Source organism: Coregonus clupeaformis, unplaced genomic scaffold (assembly GCF_020615455.1).
Source record: "Coregonus clupeaformis isolate EN_2021a unplaced genomic scaffold, ASM2061545v1 scaf1064, whole genome shotgun sequence".
NCBI classification, from domain to species: Eukaryota; Metazoa; Chordata; class Actinopteri; order Salmoniformes; family Salmonidae; genus Coregonus; species Coregonus clupeaformis.
Window position 1 is genome coordinate 61612 of NW_025534518.1, and position 21384 is coordinate 82995.

At 42.4% G+C, this 21384-nt stretch overlaps 1 long non-coding RNA gene across 1 annotated transcript in view; it reads left to right on the top strand.

Annotated features, from left to right (window-relative positions):
• The window catches only part of LOC123486202, a 122448-nt gene that overhangs the window by 8441 nt on the left and 92623 nt on the right, over positions 1 to 21384 (top strand). Inside the window, exon 2 of the long non-coding RNA XR_006659277.1 lies at positions 11772 to 11876. This is a non-coding gene — a long non-coding RNA (uncharacterized LOC123486202). The remainder of the gene's footprint in view (positions 1 to 11771; positions 11877 to 21384) is intronic.

Genomic DNA, 21384 nt, shown 5'->3' on the forward strand with positions numbered 1-21384 from the left:
AATTGTGTAGACTCTTGGTGAACCTGATAATTCATATGACAGATGGCTGACATGATAAATCACAGGCTGGTGTTACGTACAGTAACATGATGGGTTGATGTTGTAATGCTGGCTGTCAACAGTGTTGTCATGAATCGCCCAGCACTTAACCAAAATGAACCGTCCTCAGAGCCTTCAGTTCTGCTTTCTATGGCTTCACTAACCAATTGAATCATGCTTTTGGAACAAATCAAACAATTAATTTGATGGAAGGAGGCCCCAAGGGCGTTTGTCCCTGTCAGTTTAATATAATTTTGTATTATGAGTCAGCCTGTGCTGAGTTCATGTCTCTAACTCACAATGACAGTGTCCTACCACCTTGCCATGAGCTACTGCAGCTCTATGTCTACAGCTGAGGTTGTGTCCCTAGTTACAGATCTGAACTCCAATGATTGACTGTGTCCCTAGCCAAACATCTGAACTCCAATGATTGACTGTGTCTAGAGATCTGAACTCCAATGATTGACTGTGTCTAGAGATCTGAACTCCAATGATTGGCTTTGTCCCTACCAGAGATCTGTACTCCAATGATTGGCTTTGTCCCAACCAGAGATCTGAACTCTGAATCTACATGCTGTACAGCAGAACGTTCCATAGCATCGATAGACAGTTGGAATAATTTGTATAAATTTTTTTTAAAAGAAGAAAACATTTGTTGAACTGTGAACCTGTAGGGACATCAGTCAGTGATTTGACATTAGACATAGAGAGTATAAACCATATATTTAAAGTAACTATAGATACAGTCAACTAGTGGACTGAAATAGCAAAAATGACTTGAAGGCCCTCCTAGTAGGCCTATGTTGTTGGTGTCTGTTCCATCCAGACCTACCCTAGGTCAGAGACAGGAGTTGAATAATTAAAAACAACTGTGTCGTTATCAGAGCACCAAGGACTGGTAATATGTAATATATATATATATATATATATACTGTAGTGGTCATGTGTCTGTCTGACCCTGCTGTGTTAAAAAAAAATAATCCTCTCAAAAACAATATTTTAGTATTTTTTTTCATTAGTCCACTGTTAATACAGTCCCATAATGTTTTGCATGCCAGCAGCCAAGTTTTCAAGATATTACACTTTCAAGAAGCAAAGTGTCACTTGCCATATCATGATGATGTGGCAAGTGACACTTTGCTTCTTGAAGATCCAATATCTTGACTGCTGACATGCAAAATATTGTCAGTCTGTGGGGTTGTTTAGTTTAAGTTACAAATAGCACTTCTCACTTTGACTACTTTTGCTATCACAGTCTTAAAATAATTATTGCTTATTTTTTTGCTGTTGATCTTTAAGGGGTGGTTTCCTGGACACAGATGAAGCCTAGTCCTGGACATAAAACGCTCTTCTCCCTACTTCCACTCGCACTGCAGCTGCAATGAACGAGTAGCCAAGTGTATCGATAGCCCTGCGTTTTTATTATTATTAGCAGCTCGTCGTGTCTATTTTAAGATCGAGGAATATTTCACTTTCTCTGGTCATAGGAACAACATGAATTTGTGCATAAGGCAGAATTGATGCGGTGCGATTTAAGTTTAGCCATCAGGTGGAGGACGGTGTAACCTCTCTATGGTCAGTCTCACCGGAGGAAAGGAGAGAGCAGGGACCGTGAGAGGCAGACCCTCTGCTGCCAGAGAGGAAGAGGCGAAGCAAGAGGTTTCACTCTCGCCAAAATATGTTCAAAATAAGCCCAATGCGTTGTAATGGGCTTATTTTGGACCTAAGCTTTTCGCCTGCCTTCCCGCCTTTGGGACAACGACTCCCATTGTTAGGGCGGAGACATGAGCATCTCATCATTATATACAGATCTCTGCTGCTGCGCTCTCCCTCCCTCCGCTGAGACTGACTACCAGATGCTGGTAGCATCAGTCCAGTAAAATTATTTAAATGTATGCTCAGCTGTGCCTCGCAAGTGATATAGCAACTGATTATTTTGTATATAATATGGTCTGAGCATAGCCAATATGCTGTGATAATGTATAAGACCTACTGCACAAACCTGAATCCTAAATAACTGTTTTTATTAGGTTAAAGGTAGACTCTAAGAGTGTTGAAGCGCAAGGCTCAACTGTTTTGGACCTCTGGCTACCACGCGTGAAGCGAACCCGTGCCAGGGTTGTCATGTCCACAGTTTTCTAGCCAAATTGGGCTACTTTGAAAATGATGTCGTGGGTGAAACTGTATTGGTTGCAGGTTTTTGGGCTACTTCTAAATAGCACCGTGGCTGCCATGGCAATTCTCTTAAAAAAATAAATATATAAATTTCACAGTGACCTGCTACTGCTGACTATCAGGCAGTGAGGCAGGCTGTTGCTGAGTGATTGAGTGAGTCAGGGAGTGGAGGGAGGGAGGGAGGGGGAGGGCCAGAGGGGTGTGTGTTGAGCACAGTCATTGGGTGTTGAGAGTACTGCAGCAGGCAGTCATGACAAGTGATATGAGAACAACAAACTAATTAACTAGCACTAGCTAGCTACTTACTTCTCCCTCATAATTCTTGTTTGCCTCGTTTGTTGTATCCTGACTACCCCCAGTCCTACCAATCATTACTAGAGACAGCACAGCAAGGGAGAGAAACTGAGAAATAATCATCCAACAGTTTCAGAGAGAGGGAGCGAGGATCGAACAATGTGCTTTCTCTCTGGGTATGTAGGCAGGGCTCGAAATTAAGGGCGTCCTGGGACAGATCAAACAGACTCTGTGACAGTTCTGGGACGATAGATTCCTACAACTACTGTACATAAAACAATTTTTGAAAGCAATGACGCTAATGCAACAGATCAAAATGTTGAGCAACTTTTATTTGTTTACATTAGAAGCACAGCACATGCGCACACGGCAGTAGGCTATGAGCGAATGTTCCAAAATGCAATTAGTGGGAACACACTGTTCTACTCATCTGAGTATCTGCGGTGCTGCTCGTGGCAAAGTAATTTAACTGAGTCTACCTTTAATGTTGCACAGGCTTACATGTAAAAAAAAAAAAAAAAATCAGAGCGGTAGAACTCTGCTTGCTTTCTGACTGCGAAAGTGATCTTGACTCAAAAGGTTGGTGACCACTGACTGATTACTAAATGAGGTGTCATTGGTGTTTCTAATGAATACTAGCAGTTACAGAGTGCGTTATATTACTGCTATTATGGTGTGTTATGTGAAGTAGATTATATGGCAGTACAGCTCTTTATCAGGCTCATGGATATATGCTTCAAATAGTTGCTGGAACATCAATTTGCTAATGCTTAAACCAGTATGAACGACATCATATTGTACAAAAAGCTGTCTGATTTACATGTTATGGACAGTTCTGCCGTAACAGAGTGACACTGAGAGTCTGATTTCTGACTTTAATCTGTCATTCTGTTACCAAACTTTGTATCTGCATTGTTCTTCAAGTAAATATATATTTTTTTTTGAATGTTCAGTGGATATTGTTCAAATGAGTTCTTGTGCATAGAGTTGCTTGGTTTGTTTAACTTTGCAATCATTGGTTTTGGTTTGACATACATTTGAAAGTGAAAAATCAGAGTCTGTGTTACTGTGGAATTTCCCTTATCTCAGATTATTGGAGTAATAGAACAGATACATTGATAAACTCTAAGGCTACTACAATTGATGTATTGGTCTGCGTCTTCTCTCTGTAGTGTGATAAATATATGATATATTGTAATATGTCAATGTTTTATCCTGTTGCCTGGATAGACAGTGGGTGGTTGGTTGTCTCCTGGCCCCAGTCTCACAAACACACATAAGGAAGGGAAACAAGATGCCCTGGGAAAATAACGGCCTTCACATATCTACAGTACATGTATTAAGAAAACATAACTATAGGAGTCAAAAATGATGGAACGGGTGTTTACTCTGTCTGCAGTAATTTACTGAATTTCCATAATCACCTTGTGTTTCCTGCCAAGCTGTGTGTGTGAGAGTGTGAGAGTGTGAGAGTGTGAGAGTGTGAGAGTGTGAGAGTGTGAGAGTGTGAGAGTGTGAGAGTGTGTGAGTGTGTGAGTGTGTGAGTGTGTGAGTGTGTGAGTGTGTGAGTGTGTGAGAGAGACTCAACACTCACATGATTTTGTCTCCTTTGTTGGTACTGTATTCCTGTGAGTTTGTAGCTTGCAGTTGTGACAATGCAGACAGTAGGATATATCTGTATCCAAGCCTCTGTCATTACAGTATCAGCCAGTATGTTGACTGCTCTGTCAGGCTTTAGTATAACAGATCCTATAACCGGCTCTTAATAAGTACTGGGCTGTTGGGTGTCCTCCTTCAGTCCACCAGGCAGCTTTCAACAGAAGTGCCGACCAGCAGTATTATCGACCAGCAGTATTACCTGCTGTCCTGTCTGTCTACCTGTGTGCAGTTTACCCATGCTGTTAAGCACACCTGGGTTTAAATAGTATTTGAAATCGAGTATTTGCTTTAGCCTGCCTAGAGTGTCAGGTGGGTGGGGTTTGCACTTGTGGGACTTCTTTTGGTTCCATTGCAACAGGCAAGATCAATCGAGCACAGCTAAAGTATTTAAAATGATTTCAAATAGTATTTGAACCCAGGTCTTGCTGCTAAGGGATTCTCTTCAACCCATTATCTGGCTGTCTGCTAGTTGTGTTTGTCAGGACACTCAGTCCGCTCTGAGACAGTTACACTGAAACACAAAGCTGGCTTAATGAATGAATGTGGGAAAGAAAACCCCCTATCTCAGACAAGATCCCTCTAGTTACTGTACCTCCTACCTCTCTGTTTCTCTGGTTTAAGTCCCAACCTTTCACGTTCTATGACAGGAAGAAGGTGTAAACTGCTATGAAACTGATCAACAAATGTGTTTGTGTTTTTGTGCGTGTCTGCCTGTCTGTATGTCTGTCTGTCTGTCTGGCTTTGTACATGTGTGCGTGTTTTCAATCCCAAATAGTATTAAAACAATTTTTTGCGTTCGTTGGAGGATTTTGTTTCCCCTGGCCCTGCAGAGAGATAGTCAAATCAAATCAAATCAAATTTTATTGGTCACATGCGCCGAATACAACAGGTGCAGACATTACAGTGAAATGCTTACTTACAGCCCTTAACCAACAGTGCATTTATTTTTAACATAAAAGTAAAAATAAAACAACAACAAAAAAAGTGTTGAGGAAAAAAAAGAGCAGAAGTAAAATAAAGTGACAGTAGGGAGGCTATATATACAGGGGGGTACCGTTGCAGAGTCAATGTGCGGGGGCACCGGCTAGTTGAGGTAGTTGAGGTAATATGTACATGTGGGTAGAGTTAAAGTGACTATGCATAAATACTTAACAGAGTAGCAGCAGCGTAAAAAGGATGGGGTGGGGGGCAGTGCAAATAGTCCGGGTAGCCATGATTAGCTGTTCAGGAGTCTTATGGCTTGGGGGTAGAAGCTGTTGAGAAGTCTTTTGGACCTAGACTTGGCACTCCGGTACCGCTTGCCGTGCGGTAGCAGAGAGAACAGTCTATGACTAGGGTGGCTGGAGTCTTTGACAATTTTGAGGGCCTTCCTCTGAAGGGTTGTTTATACTTGTCAGAGATATGGCTCCGGTCCATCCGTAAAGCCTTTTCTGGGTAATCATTTTAAAGCACTACAACACTGTGATCAATGGAGGATGAGTAAAAACTAAATTGTGCAACTCTTTGAAATTGCCCCACTTTTCTCTTTATGTACTGTATTCTCTCACAGATTACAGCACGGTGCTGAGTGTGAGATGAAACGTTGTATAATGACAATTTCTCTCTGCCTCATTTATATATCTTCTTATTATGCAGTGCCTTCAGAAACTATTCATACCCCTTGACTTATTCCACATTTTGTTGTGTTACAGCCTCAATTCAAAATGGATTAAATATATTTTTTCCTATCTACACACAATACCCCATAATGACAAAGTGAAAACATTTATTTAAATGAAATACAGAAATATCATTTACATAGGTATTCACACCCCTGAGTCAATACTTTGTAGAAGCACCTTTTGGCGGCGATTTACAGCTGTGAGTCTTTCTGGGTAAGTCGCTAAGAGCTTTGCACAGTTGGATTGTACAATATTTGTCCATTATTCTTTTAAAAATTCTTCAAGCTCTGTCAAGTTGATTGTTGATCAGTGCTAGACAGCCATTTCAAGTCTTGCCATAGATTTCCAAGCCTTTTTAAGTCAAAACAGTAACTAGATCACTCAGGAGCATTCAATGTCGTCTTGGTAAGCAACTCCAGTGTACATTTGGCCTTGTGTTCTAGGTTATTGTCCTGCTGAAAGATTAAATTAGTCTCCCAGTGTCTGTTGGAAAGCAGACTGAACCAGGTTTTCCTCTAGGATTTTGCCTGTGCTTATAGTTGTATTCCATTTCTTTTTATCCTAAATAACTCCCTAGTCCTTGTCGATGACAAGCATACTGATAATGTGATGCAGCCACCACCATGCATGAAAATATGAAGAGTGGTACTCAGTGATGTGTTGTGTTGGATTTGCTCTAAACATAATACTTTGTATTCAGGACAAAACGTTCTTTGCCAAATTTTTTGCAGTATTACTTAAGTGCCTTGTTGTAAACAGGATGCATGTTTTGGAATATATTTTTTAAAATAATATATTATTCTGTACAGACTTCCTTCTTTTCACTCTGTCAATTAGGTTAGTATTGTGGAGTAACTAAAATGTTGTTGATTCATCCTCAGTTTTATCATATCAAAACCATTAAACTCTGTAACTTTTTTTAAATCACCATAGGCCTCATGGTGAAATCCCTGATCAGTTTCCTTGCTCTCTGGCAACTGAGTTAGGAAGGATGCCTGTATCTTTGTAGATCTGGGTGTATTGATACACCTTCCAAAGCCTAATTAATAACTTCACCATGCTCAAAGGGATATCTACCAATTGGTGCCCGTCTTTGCGAGGCATTGAAAAAACTCCCTGGTCTTTGTGGTTGAATCTGTGCTTGAAAGTCAGAACTCGATTGAATGACCTTACAGATAATTGTATGTGTGGGGTACAGAGATGGGGTAGTCATTCAAAAATCATGTTAACCACTATTATTGAACACGGAATGAGTCCATGCAACTTATTATGTGATTTTAAAGTGTTAAGTAAAAAGAATAAAAGCAAATAACTAAAGAGCAGCAGTAAAATAAAATAACAGTAGGGAGGCTATATACAGGGGGGTACCGGTGCAGAGTCAATTGATGTAGTCGAGGTAATTGAGGTAATATGTACATGTGGGTAGAGTTAAAGTGACTATGCATGAATAATAAACAGAGTAGCAGCAGCGTAAAAGGTGGGGGTGGGGGGCAGTGCAAATGGTCCGGGTAGCAATGATTAGCTGTTCAGGAGTCTTATGGCTTGGGGGTAGAAGCTGTTGAGAAGCCTTTTGGACCTAGACTTGACGCTCCGGTACCGCTTTCCGTGCGGTAGCAGAGAGAACAGTCTATGACTAGGGTGGCTGGAGTCTTTGACAATTTTGAGGGCCTTCCTCTGACACCGCCTGGTATAGAGGTCCTGGATGGCAGGAAGCTTGGCCCCAGTGATGTACTGGGCCATACGCACTACCCTCTGTAGTGCCTTGCGATCGGAGGCCGAGCAGTTGCCATACCAGGCGGTGATGCAACCAGTCAGGATGCTCTCGATGGTGCAGCTGTAGAACTTTTTGAGGATCTGAGGACCCATGCCAAATCATTTCAGTCTCCTGAGGGGGAATAGGCTTTGTTGTGCCCTCTTCACGACTGTCTTGGACCATGATCGTTCGTTGGTGATGTGGACACCAAGGAACTTGAAGCTCTCAACCTGTTCCACTACAGCCCTGTCGATGAGAATGGGGGCGTGCTCAGTTCTCTTTTTTTTTCCTGTAGTCCACAATCATCTCCTTTGTCTTGATCACGTTGAGGGAGAGGTTGTTATCCTGGCACCACATGGCCAGGTCTCGGACCTCCTCCCTATAGGCTGTCACAGTCCTGTTCTGTGCCAAGATAAGATTTAGTCGAACTAGTGACAACAGTCTACGTGTATATTTAAGATGACATGCTGTTAGATACAAAAAAAGGACAAAAAGCAGCAGGTATTATTCTTATAAACTGTTCACAAAAAAATATATATATATATATATATATATATATATATATAACACTTATAAGTAGGAGCAGATCAGATTATAATACAGCAGGCAACGTGTTTCGACCAACAAAAAGGTGTAATGGGTCCGCACTCAAAAAGATGTTGCATAAAGCTTACTTCATTATTCAATGTTTTTTTTTTTTTTTTTTTACTGCATCAGGGATAGTGTGTAGGTACAATTGTATTTTAATTCAAAAAAGCATTTGTAAAGAACAACCCATGATCAGCAGGTGCTTCTAATCAGGGTTGCCACTCATCTGCCAATCAGGGATGTGGCTTTTCTGGTCTACCTGTATACAAGTTAGTTACAGATAAATACAGAATTCTAGGGTATGGGAGCGGGCACGAAGGGCAATTCAAGAATCAATTGCCTTAGGTGTCTGCTCACTTGAATACATTATATACATTCATGAGATAGCCCACCACAAAGGACATCAGGCACAGCCGTTCATAAATACGTGAGGCCAACTCATAAACGATATGCAAAATCTGATATGGACAGTGTTCTTGTATAACAGTCTAAATTTGGCCTATAGGAAGGAGGTGAAATCTAATTCTTAGTTTAAACCGTGTGGAGAATTTATATATCCACATGGCTTCTCTTTAGAGTAATTTGTTGTTGTAATCTCCTCCTCTGCGTAGTGGAGGAACTTTTTCGATTTCAACGCAACGCAACTCATTAATAGAATGATTTTGTTCTATAAAGATAGTGGATTTATGTTCTCCAAGGCGTACTTTCCAATATAAATTGTATTGCAAGAACACTGCAACATATAAATAACTCCTTTAGTAGTGCAAGTTATACATGACTTTATCTCTTAGGTCCTAGTAGTCTGAGGGCATACTAAGTTAGAACATTTCCTTATGGTGCTACAAGAGGTACATCATCTACAGGGGAAGCATCCTTTATGAATGCCTCTTTACTCTCTCTGACCACATCTGATTTAACCAATATGTTTGATAGATTTCTTGATCGTTTATAGGTCAATAAAGGTGTTTTCTGGAAGACAGAATTTAAAGAGGAGTCTGATGATAGTATGTGCCAGTGTTTATTGTAAGTAGACTTGATGCCGTTATGGCTATCATTGAAAGTAAGTATATATACTGAACAAAAATATAAACGCAGCATGCAACAATTTCAAAGCATTTACTGAGTTACAGTTCATATGAGGAAATCAATCAATTGAAATCAATTTATTAGGCCCTAATCTATGGATTGCACATGACTGGGATTACAGATATGCATATGTTGGTCAAAGATACCTTAAAATAAATGGTCCTCACAATGGGCCTCAGGATCTCATAACGGTATTTCTGTGCATTCAAATTGCCATCGATAAAATGCAATTGTGTTCGTTGTCCGTAGCTTATGTCTGCCCATACCATAACCCACCAACTCTGTTCACAATGTTGACATCAGCAAACTGCTCGCCGACATGACGGCATACACGTGGTCTGTGGTTGTGAGGCCGGTTGGACGTACTGCCAAATTCTCTGAAAAGATGTTGGAGGCGGCTTATGGTAGAGAAATTAACATTCAGTTATCTGGCAACAGCTCTGGTGGACATTCCTGCAGTCAGCATGCCAATTGCACACGCTCCCTCAACTTGAGACATCTGTGGCACCTGTGTAATGATCATGCTGTTTAATCAGCTTCTTGATATGCCACACTTGTCAGGTGGATGGATTATCTTGGCAAAGGAGAAATGCTCACTAACAGGGATGTAAACAAATGTGTGCACAGAATTTGAGAGAAATATGCTTTTTGTGAGTATGAAACATTTCTGGGACCTTTTATTTCAGCTCATGAAACATGGGACCAACACTTTACATGTTGCATTTATATTTTAGTTCAGTGTAGTTTACAGAAAACAGTTTCTTCTGTTTTTGTTGGGTTTATTAAGTAACTCGCTTCTGTTCAAGCTTTTTAACTTGGAGCTTTATCAAGCCAGGTATCGGGGTATCCTCTTAAGCGGAAACGCTCAAGGAGAGACTTTGATTGCCTATCATATTCTTCCTCTGTGTTACAGATGTGACGCTGGCTATGAAGTTGGCTTACTGGTAAACCTCTTTTTAGGGGGAGAGGGTGATAACTATCAGCTGTCAGTATAGTATTTTTATCTGTAGGTCCCTTCTTTGTAACAAGTACATCTAAGAAATGTATAGAGTTAATGTTCTTTTCCATAGTGAAGGAAATTTATTGTACTCTAGAATTAATGTAGGTAAGAAATGTGTTTTAATTAAATTTTGGAACCCGTCCAGATCATAACGCAATCTTCTATATAGCAGGTCCAATATTTAACATGATCTTTGTCAGGATTATTTTCATAAATAAAATCCGATTTGAATTTCCCCATTAAGAGATTTCGTGTTTCGACCAAGATGTCGTCCTGATCCAGTGTTGGATGCTGTATGATGCAACTTGAATTTCCTAACAAAAACAATAAAGTCATCATGATCATCATCAACATGCGGTGACCATGTCATAACCTAATAATAGCTGATAATATCCCTCTGATGCCTGATGGATGTGACCTTTAACCTCCTTGTTTGATCGCTCTGTTATAGCTGAATAATCCTTAATCCTCTGAGCTGAATTTATTCCAAGCCTCCTATGTAATAGTATTTACACCAGGGTTTCCCAAACTCGGTCCTGGTCCCCCCCTCCCCCCCTGGGTGCACGTTTTGGTTTTTGCCCTAGCACTACACAGCTGAATCAAATAATCAAAGCTTGATGAGGAGTTGGTTATTTGAATCAGCTGTGTAGTGCTAGGGCAAAAACTAAAACGTGCACCCGGGGGGAGGGGGGGACCAGGACTGAGTTTGGGAAACCCTGCTTTACACAACTATCGGTTCTTAACGACATACATATGCTCTTATTCATAATGCATATTTTACAGTACACCATTGAGTAGAGTATGAACGAGTGTGCGTGTGTGTGAGGGGTTCATTCTTTTTGCATCCGACTATAAATGTAAAGCTACTCTAACCACACAGGTTTCACGTCACCCTTTGGTGCTGAAGAGTGGCAGTTTCACTTGGGCTGAATTCCAAATCAACCCCCTTACCCTAGAGCTAAACTGAGCTGAGTGGCCCACTCAGTAAACTCAGCCAGGCAACCTCAGTCCTCTCCCTCCTTCTCTCCTCCTCCCCCACTCTTCTCATGACAGACGAGAGGTTGAGAAGTGAGCCCCACATAGATCTGTCTGCATTAATTATTGAATCGTCTCCTCCACTGTGGTAACCTTTACAGAGCATGACAGGGCAGGAGGCTAAAGTCCCAGACATTATACTGGAGGACACACATGAGCAGCAGAATATGTATAGATATCTGTATTCACCGCTTTGTATTCCTCATTCATTTGCCCGTTCAGACGAGGCATAGTAAATGCAGAGTGACCTGTTGAAGTTGGCCTGGACCAGCTGGCATGGTATACTGCACCTCCTGTATAACAATGTTGTTTTATAAACCATAGCTGTGTTTTGTGCGCTGTGCCCCTCCTCTGGCATGCTGAAAATCTCCCTGTGTGTTTGTGTCCTCTCTCTCTCTCGTGCGCTCTTGCTTTCTTTCTTTCTCTCTCTCTGTCTCTCTCTCTCTGTCTCTCTCTCTGTCTCTCTCGCTCCCCATCTCAGGTCTACAGTCTGAAGGCTCACCCTCTCACCTCGACCCCTAGAACAACCCTCTGAACAGCAGCAACAGCAGCATCAAGGCGTCGCCAAGATGTTCAGCACCAAAAGGTCAGAATGGCGTCACAGATTTGATCTATTTTTGTGCTGTTGGGGGGGCTCTGATTGTTACCTCACGGCTGTTTGCTGTCATGGGATTCTTCCCAAATGACACCCTATTTCCTATATAGTGCACTACTTTTGACTAGAGCATTGGTCAAAAGTAGTGCACTATATAGGGAATAGGGTACCATTTGGGACACAGCCTTGGAACAGGAGGAGGCTGTCTGCCCTGTATGTCCTGTTGGTTGACAGCTCTGTTGCTGTCTGTTGAGAGGTTTTGGTAATGCTCTATTTTCTGTCTGTTTGTTGAGAGGTCTTGTTAATGCTCTGTTGCTGTCTGTTTGTTGAGAGGTATTGGGAATGCTCTATTTGCTGTCTGTTTGTTGAGAGGTATTGGTAATGCTCTATTTCCTGTCTGTTTGTTGAGAGGTCTTGGTGATGCTGAGTCAAGCTGTCAAGCTTGGAGCTATAATTGCTTTCAGTGTGGGCTGTAATGAAATTACTACAACAATATGAGTGGGACTCATTAGTTGTGGATGGACCCAGACACAGACTGAGCCTAGGGGTCTGTTCAAATGTGTTTGATGCTTTAATGTGGACTGACTGGCACTGGGTGTGAATAAATGACAACTTCACAAGTGGGATGTTCCATGGATATTCAGCATAGAGGAAAACATCTTCCTGAATCGATTTACCTGATTCTGTCTCTATCATTCACAACAATGACTCACAAAGTCATGTATTCCTTTATTCTCTTTCCTTGATAATGAACATGATTTAACATGTTCTGTATGACCTTGACAACTTTGTTCGCCATGACATTAGACTACATACTTCAGCCAATGAAGAAAATTAGCCTTCTTGATGTGTAACATCATCAAAACATCTAGTTAAGATGTGTCACATCATCAAAACTTCTAGTTAAGGATGCCATCAGAAAGGATATATAATAAACAGAATAACAGATACAACATTGACCTACCCCCACCCCACCCACACATGAATGGACACACACACACACACACACACACACACACACACTCACAAACACGCACACAAACCCCCTACTGATCCTGATCAAGGGTATTGCACTTAATTAGTTATGTATGCAGAGGTAGGAGAGAGGAGAACGGTCCCCTGGGATCACCCCCTGCCAAGGCCTGCTGGATGAAGAGACCACCGCGGTAGCTCCGATTTATCTGATTGCTCTGACGCCTGGCCCAGGCGTCCTCACTGACCTTGGGAATCTGTGCAACAAAGTCTATGTAGTTTCTACATGAAAGACGTGAAATTGTGGTGCCTGACCCTGAGCCTGGCAACAGCATAGCAGCTCACAAGGAGTGACTAGTGTTAGCTAACATGGGGAATGACAGCAGCACTAGTACTGCCTGAGGACAGCTAACTCTGAGGGAAAGTGAAGAGGGAAGGGTTTTACTCTGAGAGAGGAAAAGGACCTATTAGGTGACAGTATCGTTTGTCATGGGACACATCATCTCTAGGGCTGTTGCTATTTTAGATTCCATTTTAGAATTCAGAATCTGAGGAGGGCAAAGAGGATGTGCGGTTTCAGTCTGTCCTTCTCACTGTGCACAAGACTAGGATATACAGTGGGGAAAAAAAGTATTTAGTCAGCCACCAATTGTGCAAGTTCTCCCACTTAAAAAGATGAGAGAGGCCTGTAATTTTCATCATAGGTACACGTCAACTATGACAGACATTGAGAATTTTTTTTCTAGAAAATCACATTGTAGGATTTTTTATGAATTTATTTGCAAATTATGGTGGAAAATAAGTATTTGGTCACCTACAAACAAGCAAGATTTCTGGCTCTCACAGACCTGTAACTTCTTCTTTAAGAGGCTCCTCTGTCCTCCACTCGTTACCTGTATTAATGGCACCTGTTTGAACTTGTTATCAGTATAAAAGACACCTGTCCACAACCTCAAACAGTTACACTCCAAACTCCACTATGGCCAAGACCAAAGAGCTGTCAAAGGACACCAGAAACAAAATTGTAGACCTGCACCAGGCTGGGAAGACTGAATCTGCAATAGGTAAGCAGCTTGGTTTGAAGAAATCAACTGTGGGAGACATACAAGACCACTGATAATCTCCCTCGATCTGGGACTCCACGCAAGATCTCACCCCGTGGGGTCAAAATGATCACACGAACGGTGAGCAAAAATCACAGAACCACACGGGGGGACCTAGTGAATGACCTGCAGAGAGCTGGGACCAAAGTAACAAAGCCTACCATCAGTAACACACTACGCCGCCAGGGACTCAAATCCTGCAATGCCAGACGTGTCCCCCTGCTTAAGCCAGTACATGTCCAGGCCCATCTGAAGTTTGCTAGAGTGCATTTGGATGATCCAGAAGAGGATTGGGAGAATGTCATATGGTCAGATGAAACCAAAATATAACTTTTTGGTAAAAACTCAACTCGTTGTGTTTGGAGGACAAAGAATGCTGAGTTGCATCCAAAGAACACCATACCTACTGTGAAGCATGGGGGTGGAAACATCATGCTTTGGGGCTGTTTTTCTGCAAAGGGACCAGGACGACTGATCCGTGTAAAGGAAAGAATGAATGGGGCCATGTATCTTGAGATTTTGAGTTAAAACCTCCTTCCATCAGCAAGGGCATTGAAGATGAAACGTGGCTGGGTCTTTCAGCATGACAATGATCCCAAACACACCGCCCGGGCAACGAAGGAGTGGCTTCGTAAGAAGCATTTCAAGGTCCTGGAGTGGCCTAGCCAGTCTCCAGATCTCAACCCCATAGAAAATCTTTGGAGGGAGTTGAAAGTCCGTGTTGCCCAGCGACAGCCCCAAAATATCACTGCTCTAGAGGAGATCTGCATGGAGGAATGGCCAAAATACCAGCAACAGTGTGTGAAAACCTTGTCAAGACTTACAGAAAACGTTTGACCTGTGTCATTGCCAACAAAGGGTATATAACAAATTATTGAGAAACTTTTGTTATTGACCAAATACTTATTTTCCACCATAATTTGCAAATAAATTCATAAAAAATCCTACAATGTGATTTTCTGGATTTTTTTTTCTCATTTTGTCTGTCATAGTTGACGTGTACCTATGATGATAATTACAGGCCTCTCTCATCTTTTTAAGTGGGAGAACTTGCACAATTGGTGGCTGACTAAATACTTTTTTCCCCCACTGTAAGGGTAGTCTAACAGTAAACTAATATGCCATATGAACTTGGGCTGGGAATTGCCAGGGACCTCACGATAAGATATTATCACAATACTTAGGTACCGATATGTTATATATTGCGATTCTATATGTATTGCGATTTGATACTGTGATTTTATTAGATGTTCCAAACATATTGCTCACCATATGTCAGCTGCAGAGGGACGAGAGAGAGCCATGACAAAATGAGTTTTGATCAGTCATGGAAATAAAAGTGCTGAAAACAAATTGGCTCCCTATTTAAAAAGAAGATGGAGAACAAGCTATGAAGGAAAAGTCTTGGTGCAGGTACAGCCAACTAGCGCAAACATAATATTGCAATATTGTTTTACCCCATTATTATTATGAACTAGAGCAAATTATTCAGGTAAGTGCATTATGTCACGCTCACATTCGCCATTGTTACTGATATGCAGTGTATCTTTGTCGGCTAAAACCCCTGATCAATTCCTCTGAAAGTGCAATGGAAAAGTACTATCAAGTACTGTGATGTGTTGTGGGTCTTACTGCTTATTGACGGTCAGCAGTAGCAGCAGGTGTGGACTGACTAAAATGTTCCATTGATCTGTCAGGCTATTAATAGAACATTGTTGTCTATCTACCGCTGTAGACTATCTACAAGGACTGACTGGCCCTTGCTGTGTCTCACATGTTGTCTACCACTGGTGCCTTATGTAGATACCTGGGTTCACTGTAGCCTTGTGAGAAAATGTGTTTGTGCTGCTTTGCTAATTCTTACGTGGCCATTGTTAGGTGACAACATTCGTTGTCAACGGACCACATCCAGTGGATTGCTGGTGATTGTAGGCTTTAAGAAAAGGCAACAATGTTGGTGCAGGAATAAAGCACGAGAGCAGCATATATGGTATAGCCATTAAGGCCTTGGCCTGCTCCTAGTAAGGAGTTCAGTCTCTTCAATTAAAACTCTGCTTTCTGTTTTTTCTATGGAACTAAAACTAGTGTTAAGTCTGTGAAGATAGCAAAGTGGGCCCCTGAAGATTTTAGCTGGGTTTCATTGAGCCTTTTTCCCCTTGAATATACACATACACTTTCTCAGGCGGCCAGGAGAAAGTATGGTGTCATGCATGGGATGGATGTAGAGTGGTTTGAGAGTCACAACGCTGTTCCCTCTCTAGCTCATGCTGGGGTAACTGAGCCTTGCGGGCATGCCTTCCATGGCCACCAGCTGATGAAATTTGTATGCAGCTGTATTTAGAAAACTGTATTTTACAGGATTACTTTTCAGTCTTCATTTCTGACTTCAAAGGAGGAGCTTGGCCACTGCTGGAGGTATGGTTCTGAACTATCTATTGCACTATTCTGTTCTATGTTCCATTCTATTTGTCAGACCTGTTTTCCATCGCTCCCAGGCTTCTAACTGATCAATTCTAATCTCCTGTAACAATATTTTGCCTCCGCTTTCCCCCTTACTTTTAAATTCTGTTAATCTATTAAATGAAATATGGAATGAATTTACTGATTGCATGTCAATGGAATTAGTGCCTTAGCTTGCAGCAGGGTACACATACAGTGGGGAGAACAAGTATTTGATACACTGCCGATTTTGCAGGTTTTCCTACTTACAAAGCATGTAGAGGTCTGTAATTTTTATCATAGGTACACTTCAACTGTGAGAGACGGAATCTAAAACAAAAATCAAGAAAATCACATTGTATGATTTTTAAGTAATTAATTTGCATTTTATTGCATGACATAAGTATTTGATACATCAGAAAAGCAGAACTTAATATTTGGTACAGAAACCTTTGTTTGCAATTACAGAGATCATACGTTTCCTCTAGGTCTTGACCAGGTTTGCACACACTGCAGCAGGGATTTTGGCCTACTCCTCCATACAGACCTTCTCCAGATCCTTCAGGTTTCGGGGCTGTCGCTGGGCAATACAGACTTTCAGCTCCCTCCAAAGATTTTCTATTGGGTTCAGGTCTGGAGACTGGCTAGGCCGCTCCAGGACCTTGAGATGCTTCTTACGGAGCCACTCCATAGTTGCCCTGGCTGTGTGTTTCGGGTCGTTGTCATGCTGGAAGACCCAGCCACGACCCATCTTCAATGCTCTTACTGAGGGAAGGAGATTGTTGGCCAAGATCTCGCGATACATGGCCCCATCCATCCTCCCCTCAATACGGTGCAGTCGTCCTGTCCCCTTTGCAGAAAAGCATCCCCAAAGAATGATGTTTCCACCTCCATGCTTCACGGTTGGGATGGTGTTCTTGGGGTTGTACTCATCCTTCTTCTTCCTCCAAACACGGCGAGTGGAGTTTAGACCAAAAAGCTCTATTTTTGTCTCATCAGACCACATGACCTTCTCCCATTCCTCCTCTGGATCATGCAGATGGTCATTGGCAAACTTCATACGGGCCTGGACATGCGCTGGCTTGAGCAGGGGGACCTTGCGTGCGCTGCAGGATTTTAATCCATGACGGCGTAGTGTGTTACTAATGGTTTTCTTTGAGACTGTGGTCCCAGCTCTCTTCAGGTCATTGACCAGGTCCTGCCGTGTAGTTCTGGGCTGATCCCTCACCTTCCTCATGGTCATTGATGCCCCACAAGGTGAGATCTTGCATGGAGCCCCAGACCGAGGGTGATTGACCGTCATCTTGAACTTCTTCCATTTTCTAATAATTGCGCCAACAGTTACCTTCTCACCAAGCTGCTTGCCTATTGTCCTGTAGCCCATCCCAGCCTTGTGCAGGTCTACAATTTTATCCCTGATGTCCTTACACAGCTCTCTGGTCTTGGCCATTGTGGAGAGGTTGGAGTCTGTTTGATTGAGTGTGTGGACAGGTGTCTTTTATACAGGTAACAAGTTCAAACAGGTGCAGTTAATACAGGTAATGAGTGGAGAACAGGAGGGCTTCTTAAAGAAAAACTAACAGGTCTGTGAGAGCCGGAATTCTTACTGGTTGGTAGGTGATCAAATACTTATGTCATGCAATAAAATGCAAATGAATTACTTAAAAATCATACAATGTGATTTTCTGGATTTTTTTTAGATTCCGTGTCTCACAGTTGTGTCACGATTTAACTGGATATGAACCCAAATGCAGACAACTACACCGAGCCAGAGAAGGTTTAACAGGTTTATTTACAAAGTTCAATTGTCCAGGGTTCCAAAAATAGGGGAAGAGCAAGTCCAGGTTACAGGGAGGGTAAGAGATCCAGGTTCTGAGCAGGAGTGGTACCGTAACGTCCTAGTGTCCGTGGTGAGTCCAAAAGGGAGGTCCGGTAGTGGAAAGCAGGATGGTGGTGGCAGGAGTGAAGCGGAGGCAGGAGTCAGGTTCCAATAATCTGTGGCACAGGAGAAAAGTAAATAGAACAGGCCAAAAAACACAAAGAGCGAAAACAAGCAGGTTGAGTCAACAGCGAGACTAACATGGTTGTCTTGACTATGATCTGACGATGAGTGGCAAGTTTGACCGGGTCTTTAAGGCTGAGGTGATTATGGTGAATGAGCTGCAGCTGGAACCCTGACTCCCGCACACCAGACTTCACTCCTGCAATCAAGAACAGACAGAGGGGAGGGGGAGAGCAGAGAGAGAGCTACCTATCAGCAGTAGGCCTAACAAGTTGAAGTGTACCTATGATCAAAACTACAGACCTCTACATGCTTTGTAAGTAGGAAAACCTGCAAAATCGGCAGTGTATCAAATACTTGTTCTCCCCACTGTATAGTGAAGTGAATTCCAAAAACTGCCTACAGAACTGTTGGCCTTCCACTTTGAAGAAACCAATGGTTATTTACTGCTTAAAGTGCTCCATTCTACTTTATTGACTGCTGTTGAAAAGTCAATGAGCTATGCTACATAAGCTATATAGCAGGCTTCATTTATTTAGAGAGCTTTGCTCTGTGCTACCTATTCTAACCTAAGTTACATTTAATCACATTTGCCTGCTACGTTTCTTTTCACACTATTTAACATAGTCATTTGCTGTACAGGATGTGGCATCACAATGGTAGCACGTTTCGACTAAATTGTACACATCTCAGGGGAAGAAAGAAGTGGCCCTTGAGGGGTTTGATTGTGAACATGCCCTAGTTAAACCGAGGGAAAACCATGTCCCCCTCCAAGCCCTGAGCACCACCACCATGGGCATGTTGGCATATTGTTGTGGCATGATGCCAGGCAACCCATGGTTCTTTCAGCTAGTACCACCCCTGTCCATACCCTCGCCTCCTCCCCTCTCATCCTCCCTCCTCCTCCTCGTTGGGTGAAAGTACCGGAGTAGCCGGTCCCTCTGGGCCCCTGAGTCCCGGGGTGAACACCTAGGAAGAGTCAAATGAATGTGTGATTTCATTACTCACATGAAACACCAGCAGCTCTCAATGCCGGCCAGAGGGCAAACTAAACGCTGCAGTCAGAAACAGGAAAATAAATATTTTTCTATTACATGAGCTACTGTAGTAAATTACTTTTCAGAAACAAATTAGAATTCCAATTCTCAAAGCTTTGGTCTTTTTTAGTGTAATGTATACTGTTAATTTTTTTTATGAGCGATATGTTTCTCTTTCATATGTTCTCTTTAGCTCTTTGTTACAGTAATATGGTATGTTTTCTGGTATACAGATTGTGACATCAGTAGCATGAGAGCAGAGGGAGTGGAGAATAGAGAAAGAGGGTGCGAGAAAGGGAGAGAGAGAGAGAACACCTCCGGGTGAGGTGGGTGGCAGGATGTTTGTTAAGCATGGTAATTGGTAGTGGGGGCGAAGGATACCGGGGCGAAATATGGCTCTTCAAAGATCTGCAATAGCTACTGCAAGTCTCTTTCTCGCTCTCCCTCTCTCTCCCTCTCTCTCTTTCTCTCGCTCTCTCTCCTTCTCTCTCTTTGTCTGCATTTTCACTTTCATCCCCCCGGATCAAATAATTTCATATCTTATATAAGGATTAGAAAACTGTGAGCCCAAACAAGCGTCTTCAAACAGTTATACGATTCGAATGTGGGAAGGGAAACGCATGAATGGCTGGCTATCTTTTTTCAATTTGCTGGCTGCTGTGACATTTTGCAATGGTGGGAAAAAGTACTAAATGGAAATTATCAAATGTGATGTTGCTCCCTGCTCTCTGCTTGCTGCTTTTGATTGATGTTGGCTGAGCTCCTTATCTGACAGGATCCATTTAAACAGGAATATTTTTTCATTTACCACGTTGCCCAAAGTGGATGTTTTTCTAACTGGGGATCTGACCTTACTGGGGAGTCTGACCTGTGTGATCTATGGGAGGAGATGGAACTCTCAGAACCTTCTAGAAGGCTATAAAACACAGAGAATCACCAGGCAGCTCTATCTAGGAGCTATAGGTACACCTGGTGCATTCTGGTGCATGTCGTTTTGATTTATGTATGAGCCAGATGGCATTGTGAAGATTTTCTGAAGGTAATATTTTACAATGATGAAAAGCCTCTACATGGTGTCTTGAGAAGCCAACCTATCATTATCGTAAACAATACAGTTTATGTCACATCACTGTATGGGCAAAAACAGGGACAGGTGGTGAAATACACTATATATAGAAAAGCATGTGGACACCCCTTCAAATTAGTGGATTCGGCTGTGTATGTCTAAATACACTACATGACCAAAAGTGGACACCTGCTCGTCGAACATCTCATTCCAAAATCATGGGCATTAATATGGAGTTGGTCACCCCTTTGCTGCTATAACAGCCTCCACTCTTCTGGGAAGGCTTTCCACTAGATGTTGGAACATTGCTGTGGGGACTTGCTTCCATTCAGCCACGAGCATTAGTGGGCACTGATGTTGGGCGATTATGCCTGGCTCACAGTCAGCGTTCCAATTCATCCCAAAGGTGTTCGATGGGGTTGAGGTCAGGGCAGGCCAGTCAAGTTCTTCCACACCGATCTCGACAAACCATTTCTGTATGGACATCGCTTTGTGCACGGGGGCATTGTCATGCTGAAACAGGAAAGGGCCTTCCCCAAACTGTGGCCACTGGAACTAAGGGGCCTAGCCCGAACCATGAAAAACAGCCCCAGACCATTATTCCTCCACCAAACTTTATTCGGGCAGGTAGAGTTCTCCTGGCATCCGCCAAACCCAGATTCATCCATCGGACTGTCAGATGGTGAAGCGTGATTCATCACTCCAGAGAACACGTTTCCACTGCTCCAGTCCAATGGCGGCAAGCTTTACACCACTCCAGCCGACGCTTTGCATTGTGCATGGTGATCTTAGGCATGTGTGCAGCTGTTCGGCCATGGAAACCCATTTTATGAAGCTCCCGACCAACAGTTATTGTGCTGACGTTGCTTCCAGATTCAGT